Here is a 13,364-nt window from a genome sequence, read left to right as displayed (position 1 = left end):
CCCACCCCAACACCTCAGCCCAAGGAATGTCCACCGAGAGTGAAGGTGGTGACGTCATTGAACCACAAGGAGAGGAAGGACAACACCCCACCAGCGAGAGTGAACCCTATGACGTCAGCAGTCAGTCACCTGAGGGAGGCGCACTACATCCCATTCACTCTCTGGGAGATGATGAGTCATCATCTTCGTCCCAGGAGGAGGAGGAGGAGGGGGAGGAAGACCCCACAACGGACTTGTGGGCGAGAAGGAGAGGTCTTGTTAATAAATATTATGTGGGGGGAGATGACCTACAATACGACTATGTTTAACCCTATGTACTTTGATAATATAATCTATAAATCATCAGGATTATTTCTTTTTCTCCTTCTTTAAGTATAGAGGCTTAAAATATATCCAACTTAAAAACAACTAAGGGAGGCTGGTCCCTCTTACGGTACACTCAAGGTCATCAAGTATGAGGATGGCTGGTGAGGGGGACCGCCCCTACTGCGAGGATCCTGTTTTTACACCTGTCCCATAGGGGGAGGTGGGGGGGGGGGTAACTACCGCTCACCTGAGTGTTTATTATACAAATATACTGTCATACTTTTCTGTATAAATGAACATGAGCATGAACATAGCGACACATAATAGATACCTATCTTCACTATTTTACGATTGTTGCTGCCCCACACCTTGGGCGACCTAATATGGGGTGGCTCTAAGTGGCACCCCGCCTCTGATTTTCTTATCTGATTACCCTTCATAGGCAGCTACTTTACTGTAAATGAACATGATCATAGTGGCACATAATAGATACCTATCTTCACTGTTTTTTCGACTGCTACCACTCACACCTTGGGTGACCTAATATGGAGTGGCACTATGTGGCTCCCCGCTTCTGATTTTCTTATCTGATTACCCTACATAGGTGGCTCTATCTGTCACCAAATAATCTACTAGCGCATACACAAAACACAACAAAAAGATTAACACAGTGGAAGATAAGCATAGGGAAAACACCAGAACAAAACGTACACATAACAAGCCTACCAACACCTCAAACACAGATGGAGATGCACCAACACAAAACGATAAACATACAATAATAAAGATAATAACAATAAAGGAAACAGACCTCCCATAACAAACTGGAGGCAAAACATCAGGGCAAAACAAAACAAAGAGCATAAACCTTGGCCGGGACACGCCAACAGCCTGAAGGCCATGCAATATGACATAAACAAGTGCACACGACATCCACAACCGGATACACAAACGCACAGGAACCGGACACACAAACGCACAGGAACCGCACACCTACACACAAGCCATACAAAGAAACCCACAACACAAACCGGAGCACGCAGGAACCGGGAAGCATAACCCACCCCACCCACACACACACACACCCCACCCGCACCCCACAATTACGCACACAAAAGGATACACAAAATACAAAAAAATCATATGCGAGGAACACAGTCCTCAAGAGGTAGAAGCATACTTTTCAGGGAAAAAATCGTAAGGATACTTCTTCTTATAAGCCTCCCAAATCAAATCCTCAAGGTCAGAAGGGTTACGGATCCCCCGCTGCTGAAGGGGTATCATAAACTCTAGAACATCCAGATCAGGCGGCAACGGCCAACTCTTAAGGTCATTGGTGCAAGTCGCATAACGAGGCCGGAGAGCGCCAACCACGCCCTGCGAGGAAGCAGATGACACCGAAGAAACGGAGGAGGGTTGCCGAGACTGCCTCGCCCGCGTACCCACAGAAGCAGGTGACAATCGACGAGACGGTAGCACCTCCACTGAGACTACAGGAGACACGGAAGAGACGGCCGGAGACGGAAGAGGCGGCAAGACCGCTGCCGAGGAAAAGAGGAACGAGGAAGGGGTCACAGAACCCCCAGAGCGAGCATCTTTTCTCAACACCACCACCAGGCCACCCCACTCACCACGAACCTCAGTAGGGGGAACCACCCCCATGAAGAACCGAAGCCATCCGACGCAGGCAACGCACCTGAAGTGGGATCCGCGGACACCATACCAGAAGCAGAGGCTGAAACACTGGCACCGGCATCCTCAGGCAAGTGCACCTCTGCCACCACCATAGTATGCACCACAACCGGAGCCACCCCGCCGTCACCGGAAGGACCACAATCGTCGAAGTCGCCAACGACAGCCCATTCAGAAGAAGAACGCCGGGAACGCTTAGGCTCCGGCCGCACATCATCAGACCCGGAGGCTGACTCAGCCACACACGCAACACAAGCCGGGCAAACCGATGCACGTCGCAGTACGGCAGCATCCTCAACCACATGGGTCAGCAGGCCAGGCACAGGAGGAAGCGCCGCATCCACCCCAGCACCAAGCACAGCTGGAACAGACAACGAGGGTGCAGGGACCGGGACAGACGCAGCAGAGGAAGAACTGGGAGATGGGGGTTCCGAGCAGACGGCAGTCAGAAGAAGCCCAGGGACACCAGTCGGAGCAGGGCGCTTACCAGGCGAGGACACAATCTCCGGAGGAGAGGCGACAACAACAGGGGGTGCAACAGGCGGGGCAACAGCCGACACAGGGGGCACATCCACGGCTGAAGAGACGTCTACATCCACCGAATCTTCCCCCACAGGAAGCGTCGGAAAATCCTCTTTACTGAATAGATTCACTGGCGCAACGGCAGGCACAGAACAGTTAGCAGCCTGATGGCCCAAAAGACCACAACGATAACATGTCCGAGGCTGGCGAGCATAAAACACGCGAACATTGTAACCCATAAGGCACACCGAGGACGGAATATCCGCCCGGAGACTCATGCCCAGGGTGTGAATGTTAGTCCTCACACCCTTAAGGGGACTGGAAGACACCACGTTCACCCACACACTAACCACTGCGCCACACCGGCCGAAGTACCTCCATAGCAGACCCTCCGGAAACTCTAAGGGAGCCCCATGCACACTGACATAAGTGAGGGCACCATTACGATCAGAGAGGGTCACAGTGCCCGCACCATCCGCAAGGGGTAATGTCCGCCCCTCGTATCGACAGAGAAAATCGCGATACGCCAACTCCTCCATGAACTTCACTATCGCCCGACGGGCCGTCACCAACTCGACCTCATAAATGGCTATCACAGGGACAGAAAGCAAATCACATGCTAGCGCAATCTCCAGGTAACCAGCCCGCACAGAGAATTCGAGGCCCACACACTGAGGCCGGACGACAGGAGGTAGAGGGACCCCCATCGTGACTCCACGTCAGCACAGGCGGGCAGAGACACACCCGCCCCCAACCGGCCAAACTGGCAAACAGTCACCAACTGCCGGAGCGCTGAGGCAACACGTCTGCACCCCACCGAAGCTAGGGCGCCACTCCCGTGGATTAGTAGTAGAAGCTATCTCAGGAGCATTAGTGGTGCTGTTAGTATTTGTAGACAGCACGTCTGCTAGTGCATCTGCTGAGATGGTGATGGTAGGAGTGTTGAGAGCTGGGGAAGGAAATACCTCTATTTGTGCCACCCGGGTCTTGGGTGGTTCTGGAGTCTGTGTTGAGATCGACCTCGTGGTCGTTCTGGTGGTAGTCTCCAGAGTGGTAGTGGAGGCAGTGAGACTTGAGTCCTGGGCGATGATGGGATGTAGGCCGTTGGCTAGGTACAGTGCGTTGAGTTCCTTGACGAATCGTTGGTTGTCTGGTAGAGCAAGCCTTTCCGATGGTCGAATAAGACCAGGGATAATGCCTGCACCTGACGCAAGGGACTGTGCAGGTGCTGGTTGGGCTTTGGGTCCCCAGTATGGTGGCCGGGAGATGTGTTGGGAGGAGCCACTATTTGGTAGGACTGGTACGGTCGTATTCTGCATCTAGCTTATAGCAGGAAGGCTCGGGAACTGGACAGGTCCAAGGTCTAAGGTTGTGGCGACTTGCCGCTGGGTGGTCGGCGGCGTGGTGGTCTTCTCTTTAATTTTCTTCAGTTCCTCCTTCCTTTTTGTGCAGTGGTAGGAGTTGGCGGCATGCTGTTCTTCACAGTTCGGGCATTTCATGTTGGTGGCTGTACAGTCCTTGTAGTTGTGAGTGCCGGAGCATTAGCTGCACTTAGCCGTTTGTTCTGGGCTCTTGTTGGAGAAGTGTTCATAGCTGAAGCACTTGTAGCATGTCTCACGTTGTAAACCTTCTCCATAGCGATCTGGTTTGGGGAGGAGGTGATTCCAAAGCACCTGAACTCGTTCTTCACTGCTTCCTGGGCCTGTTCTGTTGTTTAGAAGGTCATCTTCATCGTGGGTCGAGTGGCGTCGTTAGTCTTGATGAGTACAGCTGTCGTCGCTTTTAATTAAAGTAGGGTTTTCTTCGTTCACTTGCCGCACTATGGTGTCTGGTACCTCACTCGCTAACCAGCGGTTCAGCTTATTCACAAATATCGTTTTCCCAGCAGTGATTCGACTGGGAGAAATTGGTGAGAGGTTTGCCTCCAGTCAACCCGTTCTTGCACTTTCTTACAGTCAATATTGACTTATTATATACGTGCATATGTGACATACTAAACATACTAGTTTACCTTGAAAAGCTTCATAGAAAACACCGCCCTTCCCTAACCTTCTTAGTATGTTAAGATAAGCGCTCTTATTGCTTCGTAATTACAATTATTACTTAACCTATACCTATAATAGGTTAAGTAATAATTGTAATTACGAAGCAATAAGATGCTTATCTTAACATACTAAGGTTAGGTAAGGTCGGTGTTTTCTATGAAGCTTTTCAAGGTAAACTAGTATGTTTAGTATGTCACATATGCACGTATTTAATAAGTCAATATTGACTATACGAAAGTGCAAGAACGGGTTGCTCCAGTAGTGGGACCCGGCGTTCCGGATCCAGGACCCTCTGTAGGTCCGCTTTTGTTGCCAAGATTACCGTGGCCTCGGTACGATGCATTTGGACGTCAACTGGTCCCCCTGATGTTGCCTTGTCAATGGCTGCTGCAATTTCGCGCTTGTAGACTCCGAGGAGTCGCACTTTCACTTTGTATGTCATGCTCTCTGGCAATTACTGGGATTGTCAGGAGAACCTGGAATGGAGAGTGGTTTGTCGGCAGCTGTGTGGGAACACAGCTTGCCAGCGAACACTGGGGGCGTGTTCTGTCTTGGGTGGATGTCTTTAATACCCTATTAATATTTTTTTTGTTATGTCCATTCATCCACTTGTACACCTCTATCATGTCACGCTTAACTCTTCGCCTGTCCATTGAATGCAATTTAAGCTACGTTAATCTTTCTTTATAACACAGGTTTCTAATTTTGGGGATTAACTTTGTCATCTTACGCTGAACGCATTCTACTGAATTTATATCCATTTTATAGTAAGGCGATCAAAATTGAGCTGCATAATTTAAATGGGGTCTAATCAGAGCAAGAAATAGCTGAAGAACAACACCAGGTGTCTTATTAACATGTGCTAAAAACATGTGCTGTCACCTACCAGCGGGTGGGAAGAAGTCACATGTGGTTCTCGTGGGGGAGGGGAGAGAGGCAATGAGGAAGGGAATCTGTCATTTGAAGGGAATTTAACATTCAAATGTGTGATATGATATATTTCCACCATTCTGCAAACTCTGCCCCAACTTTGTTCCACTTGATATTAAGACCATAAGAATAACAGTAACTGTAGAAGGTCTATTGGCCCATACGAGGGAGCTCCTATTTGTAACCAACTAATTCCACTCATATACATGTTCAACTCACGTTTGAAACAATCAAAGGACCCCACCTCCACCAAGTGGGGGCCTAACCAGATCAAGTATAGCTGAAGATTGCTGAAGATATAGCTGAATAACAACATCAGGTGTCGTATTAGTAATGCTTCGCTTAATAAATCCCAGTGTCCTATTAGCCTTATTACGAACATTTATGCATTGATTTTTGGGTCTTAAATTCTTACTAATCATAACTCCCAGATCCCTTTTACAATCCGACTTCGCAATTTTCACTCCATCTAGATCGTATCTTGTAACTCTATCATCATTACCTGGCCTCAAATCTTGCATTTATCAGCATTAAACTGCATCTTCCAAACTTTTGATTATTTCAAAACCTTATTTAGATCGTCTTGAAGTCATAGTGAGTATTTTTCAATGTTTATTTCCCTTTCCGATTTTTGTATCATTGGCAAATTTGCAAATATTGCTGATCAAACCTGAATCTAAAACATTTATATGTATTATGAATAACAGAAGTTCCAAGACAGAGCCTTTAGGCACTCCACATACAACATTTTTCCACTCTGACTAAGTCTCATTTATATTAACTCTCTGTTTCCATTGGTATAGCCATGCCCTAATCCAACTTACTATAGCACCCCCAATACCGTGAGCCTCTATCTTTTTAATCAGTTTTTCCATGTGGCACTGTATCAAAAGCTTTGCTAAAAATAAGAAACACAACATTTTTATTTTATTTTATTTTATTTTATTTATTTATATACAAGAAGGTACATTGGGTTTGTGAGAATACATTGGATAGTACAGTATTTACATTCTTGTAAAGCCACTAGTACGCACAGCGTTTCGGGCAGGTCCTTAATCTAGCAGATAATTTTAAGTAGGTAATTTCAATCAGAATTGATAAATGATAAAGATACATTACAAGAGAAAAATGAGATGAGAGAGATAAGTAAGTATATTAAAGCACATTGTTATATTAAAACTCTAATTGATTACATTGACAGCTTGATTAGTAATTTAAATAAGGTTAATAGACACCATACAGCAGATTGACAGCACATATAAGACAGCAATGATCACAATGGTAAAGATGTTCAGATTGGGTACATAAAGATTGGGAGACTGGGTAGCAAAAGATACAGATAAACAAGATTTATAAACACCATACAACAGATTGGCAGCACATATAAGAAAACAGCAATGATCATAATGGTAAAGATGTTCAAATTGGGAACATAAAGGTTGGGAGATTGGGTAGCAATTGATACAGTGCAATTTTACGGCAAAAAGTGAAAAACTATGAAGATGAAATTAGGTATTTTTTAGTATTGATTTTGAATGATGTAAAAGTTGGACAGCTTTTCAATTCAGTAGGGAGTGAGTTCCATAAACTGGGTCCCTTTATTTGCATAGAGTATTTACACAGATTAAGTTTAACTCTGGGGATATCAAAGAGATATTTATTTCTGGTGTGGTGATAATGGGTCCTATTACATCTGTCCAGGAAGAGTTTCAGACAAGGATTTGCATTTAAGAACAGGGTTTTGTAAATGTAGTTGACACAAGAGAATTTGTGGAGTGAGATTATGTTTAGCATGTTTAGGGAGTTAAACAAGGGGGCTGTGTGTTGTCTGAAAGCAGAATTTGATATTATTCTGATAGCAGATTTTTGCTGGGTGATGATGGACTTGAGGTGGTTTGCAGTGGTTGAACCCCATGCACAGATACCATAGTTGAGATAGGGATAGATTAGTGCATAATATAGAGAGATGAGAGCAGAGTTAGGAACATAATATCTGATTTTGGAGAGTATACCAACTGTTTTAGAGACCTTCTTAGTTATGTGTTGTATGTGGGTACTGAAGTTGAGTCTCTTGTCTAGGAATATGCCAAGAAACTTTCCATCATTTTTATTGCTAATGTTTACATTGCCAATCTGAAGCTGAATTGCATTTGTAAATTTGCTTCCGAATAGGATGTAGAAGGTCTTTTCTATGTTAAGTGTTAGTTTGTTGGTTGACATCCATAAGTGGACTTTTTTTAGTTCATTATTAACAACACCATTTAGTGTATGTGGGTTGGGGTTGGAGTAGATGAGGGTAGTATCATCAGCAAAAAAAAATAGGTTTCAGAATGTTAGAGACATTAGGCAGATCATTAATGTATATTTATTTATTTATGCATATACAAGAATGTACATAAGGAATGTGAGGATACAAATATGGTAATTACAGTCTTGTAAAGCCACTAGCACGCGCAGCGTTTCGGGCAGGTCCTTAATCTAAGAAAATTTTAAGGAGGTAAATACTTGCAAAATTTATAGACAAAAAAATGATAACAGATTACATGGAATGAAAAAAAAACATGAGAGAAAATTATAGGTACAGTATATTAAAGCATATAGGTAGCTAAGATTGATTGCAATGACAGCTTGAATGGTAGTTGACAAAAATTGGTAGTCACAATACAGCATATGGCTAGCACATAAAAGAAGACAGCAATGAACACAATGATAAGGTTGTTTGATATTACATAAAAATTAGGAGATTGGGTAACACTAGGTACAGAGCAAATTTAAAGCTCAGTGTAGGAAACTAAATAGATGAAGTTAGGTACTTTTTGGTTTTGCTTTTAAATAAGGCAAAAGTTTTACAGTTTTTCAATTCACTAGGGAGTGAGTTCCATAGACTAGGTCCCTTAATTTGCATAGAGTGTTTACACAGATTAAGTTTGACCCTGGGGATATCAAAGAGATATTTATTTCTGGTGTGGTGATAATGGGTCCTATTACATCTGTCCAGGGAGAGTTTCAGAGCATGGTTTGCATTTAAGAACAGGGTTTTGTAAATGTAGTTGACACAAGAGAATGTGTGGAGGGAGTTAATATTTAGCAAGTTTAGGGATTTAAACAAGGGAGCTGAGTGTTGTCTGAAAGCAGAGTTAGTTATTATTCTGATAGCAGATTTTTGCTGTGTGATGATGGGCTTAAGGTGGTTTGCAGTGGTAGACCCCCATGCTCAGATACCATAATTAAGATAGGGGTAGATTAGTGCATAATATAGTGAGAGGAGAGCAGAGTTAGGAACATAATATCTGATTTTGGAGAGTATACCAACTGTCTTAGAGACTTTCTTAGTTATGTGTTGAATGTGGGTGCTGAAGTTGAGTCTCTTGTCTAGGAATAGGCCAAGAAACTTGCCATCATTTTTATTACTGATGTTAATGTTGTCTATTTGTAGCTGAATTGCATTTGATGATTTGCTTCCAAATAAGATGTAGTAAGTCTTTTCGATGTTTAATGTTAGTTTGTTCGTTGACATCCATAAGTGGACTTTTTTTAATTCATTATTCACAACATTATTTAGTGTATGTGGGTTGAGGTTTGAGTAGATAAGGGTAGTATCGTCAGCAATCAATATAGGTTTGAGAATATTAGAGACATTAGGCAGATCGTTTATATATATAAGAAATAGAAGAGGTCCTAAGATGCTGCCCTGCGGCACTCCAACGGTAATTGGTAGAGTGGAAGAAGTTGTATCATTGATGGTTACATATTGGTGTCTGTCACTAAGATAGGATCGGATGTAGTCAAGGGCAAGGCCTCGGATTCCATAATGCTGGAGTTTAAGTAAGAGGTAGTTGTGATTAACAGTATCAAAGGCTTTTCTTAGGTCAATGAAGAGTCCAATCGGAAACTCATTTTTGTCAAGGGCTGAGTAGATAATGTCAAGGAGACTAATGATTGCATCATTGGTGCTCTTTTGGGACCGGAAGCCAAACTGGCAGGGGCTGAGTATGTCGAATTTTACGAGGTAGGAATAGAGCTGTTTGTAAATAATTTTTTCAAATATTTTTGATAGAATGGGTAGATTTGATATTGGTCTATAATTGTTTATGTCCGCCGGATTGCCTCCTTTATGGACTGGCGTTACTCTTGCTTTTTTGAGGATATCAGGGAAGGTGTGATACTCTATAGATTTGTTGAACAGTAGTGCTATGGGTGGGGCAAGGGCATGGGAGGCTCTCTTGTACACAATGGACGGAATTTCACTGGTGTTCCCTGCCTTGGTTTTTAGAGAATGTATGATGGACACAACATATGCCGGGCTGATTGGTGAATAAGAAAAATATATAAGAAAAAATATTATATATATAAGAAAAAGAAGAGGTCCCAAGATGCTGCCCTGTGGCACTCCAACAGTTATTGGTAGAATGGGAGAGATTATATTATTGATGGCTACACATTTGTGTCTATCACTAAGATAGGATTGGATATAGTCCAGTGCATCACAAACATCACAAACCTTACCACTTACCTGAACTATGCTGGAATAAAATTATTTAAATTTTGTTACACATGAACGGCCATTTGTAAAACCATGTTGTGAATCATTTATTAAATTATGTTTATCGAGATAAAGACGAATGGTATTTGCAATTATCTATTCAAGTAACTTTCCCACAATAGACGTTTAGCTAATTGACCGATAGTTTGTCGCAAGTGATCTATCTCCTTTCTTAAAAATTGGTACCACATTAGAAAACTTCTATGACTCTGGCACTCAGCTTGACTCTAATAATTTATTAAATAGGTAGAGAAATGCTCACGAAGCGCCTCTATGCATTCCTTAAGCACTCTGGCAAACACTTTTTCCTGCCCTGGGGATTTGTTTCGCTTGAGTTTCACCAATTGTTTAATAACATCCTCCCTGGTAACTGCTAAACTAGTCAACCTGTCCTCTTCCCCACCCGTATAGACTTGTTCGCCTGAAGGCATGATGTTAAGTATCTCATTAGTAAATACAGAGATAAAATATTTATTAAAAATACTGCTCATCTTTACGTCTTTATCAGTTATCTGACCTGTCTCAGTTTTTAATGGACCTATCCTTTCTCTAATCTTTGTTCGATATAACTGAAATAATCTTTAGGTTTTGTCTTTGCTTGTCCTGCTATGAAAACATCATAGTGTTTACTTTGCTCTCCTTATCTCTTTTTAACATTTCTAACCAGATGGACGCATTATTGTTCTAAACTGACTTCCTCATTCGTAATTCTTTTGTACCAAGCTCTCTTACTACCTTAAGGTTCTTCAGATCCTTTGTTATCCATTTCGGGTCATTATTATTCGATCTATTCAAATTGCATGGTATACTAATCAGTATAATTAGTATACTGCTACATGGAGTTGAGATTGCGAAATCGGATTGTGAAAGGAATTTGAGAGTTATGATTACTAAGAATTTAAAAACTCTAAAAAAATCACATGAGACCAGAAGGCATGGCAGGATGGGCAGAATACCCCCCTTGAAAAGCAGAGGTGCAACAGGTACTCAGAGAGAACTATCAACATCAGAGGCCCGAGGCTGTTCAACACGCTTCCACTACACATAAGAAGCATAACTGTCCAACCCCTCTCAGTTTTCAAGAGAGAGAACTCGATAAGCACCTCCAAAGGATACCTGATCAACCAGGCTGTGATTCATACGTCAGGCTGCAAAACAGCCACGTCAAACAGTCTGGTTGACCAATCCATCAACGAGGAGGCCTGGTCGACGACCGGCTGCGGGGACGCGAATCCCCGGAAACACCTCAAGGTAAGGAACTACATTCATGTGCTTTGCTTAGAATATTTTTATATAAGTTATATTTGAATCCACATTGAAATCCCATTTTACATCACCCATCGCTGGGTTCATATCTATCTGCATGACCGGCCCACCGACTATTGGCTTTTCAGTCTATTTCACCCCAAAAAATTCTTAGGCCCCTAAAATCAGCTTTTCAAAAATCAGGCACTTTTAACAGAATTTTCTCCCTCAAATCTATTCCATTGTATACTAAATCTGATTTCTTTGTGATCACTGTTTCCTAGTTCACTCACTATTTCAATGTCATTAATTTGCATTTCTCTGTTAGATAACACTAGGTTTAAAATATTATTTTCACGCATTGGTTCCTTAATGCGTTGCTTAAGGAAGCAATCGTCAATTAATTCTAGAAAATCTTTTGCTTTATTATACCCTGTTCTGTTAGGCCAGTTTATTCCACTAAAATTAAAGTCACCCATGACACGAATACTGTTTCACCTAGATGTTCTAGATATTTCATCCCATAAAGGCTTTGCTTCCATTCTATAAAGTTAGTGGCCTGTATATAACTCCAATTATAAGATGTTTAGATATTTCGTTTATTATTTCTAGACATAAGGTTTCTGTGTGTGGCTGTGTTCTGATTCTCTCTTTGAGACTACATTTCAAATTTTCCTTAACATATATGGCTACTCACCTGCTCCTCGTCTAAAATAATATCTATCCGTGTGAAGTAGTTTAAATTCGTTTATAGGTTTGTAAACATAAACACAGGTTTGTGTTCAAGGGATCTTCCGGCGTTACGTGGTATTCTTATTATTCGTGTGCATCTGTAGACCTATTATTTCATTATTTGGACTTATGCTTCAAGATCACAACCCTCTGCACGTTTGCTCATGCAAACATTTACAAAGCTCAATTTTGCAGGTGTGCCTACAATACATATGGGAGGAGCGGCGATGGCGTCCAACTTTTAACTTGATCACTATCGGTGTCAGTAACTTACTCATCCTTGCAAAAGACGAAGTTTTGGAATGCCTATTTGCTCCCGAGCACCACGACGCCCTCCAACCTGCCGACCTTCATCTCGCACCTCCATTGAAGTCATCACGAAGGATGTAACATTTTCGTCGGGAACGAAAAGCAACTGCATCGTTAGACAGTCCCTGCTGACACCTGGGAAAGCACCAACGAACGGAACTTTGCCTCTTGTGGTCAAAGCTGAATTTAGGATAGAACGACCAAACTCGGATTCTGAATATACGGACATCATGCAAGCAAGCACAAAATATGCATCAACTCTCAAGTAGGAAGAGGACCGGAACCTGGCACTGCTTGTGGTCAAAGATAAAATCAGGTAGAACAACGGATATTAATGTCTTACACAAAGTGCGACATTCTGTAACGCTACGGAAACAACTATGCAGACTGGATCACATCACATTACACGGGAGCATACTTGCTAATTTCAGCCGCTGTCTAATTTAATAACATGTCAAAGTATTGGAGAATATGTACCTTTTTTGTTTTCAGGGAAACCTTATTGTTTTTTAATATTATTTTTGAGCATACAGACATTCATGCAAGCCCGCAGAAAACTGCCTTAGCTCTCAAGAAAGAAGAAAGCTTGGAAACCAGCGTTCGCAAGACAGATACACCTTCACGCTACAGTCAAACGAAGAGACTCCAAAACACTCATCACACCTGGGACTGAGGATACTATGCATCCCTCACCATGGTTACGCATTAAGAACGACTTAGGCAGAAGAGCTCTTACAAGCGCTCTCTTCCCCACAGCCTGGTGGGTATACAAAGTTGGCTGCCAATCGGCAAACAATCCTCGGCTCGCCTAAAATACCCATGCGAGGAGCGATGAAGGCAAACGACATTCTGCTCCACACCATCAATGTCGGTGCGAACTCATCCATACAATCAACAAAGTTTTGGAACAACTATTTTGCTCCAGAGCACGTCGACGCCCTGCAACCTGCTGACCTTACTCTCATCCCCCCAACGACGGTATCCGGGAGGATGCAACATTTTCGTCAGGCACACTATCATCTTCATCATTGCCCAGCTAA

This window comes from Procambarus clarkii, chromosome 54, assembly GCF_040958095.1.
Source record: "Procambarus clarkii isolate CNS0578487 chromosome 54, FALCON_Pclarkii_2.0, whole genome shotgun sequence".
Taxonomy (NCBI): Eukaryota; Metazoa; Arthropoda; class Malacostraca; order Decapoda; family Cambaridae; genus Procambarus; species Procambarus clarkii.
Note: the sequence above shows the minus strand (reverse complement) of the source record.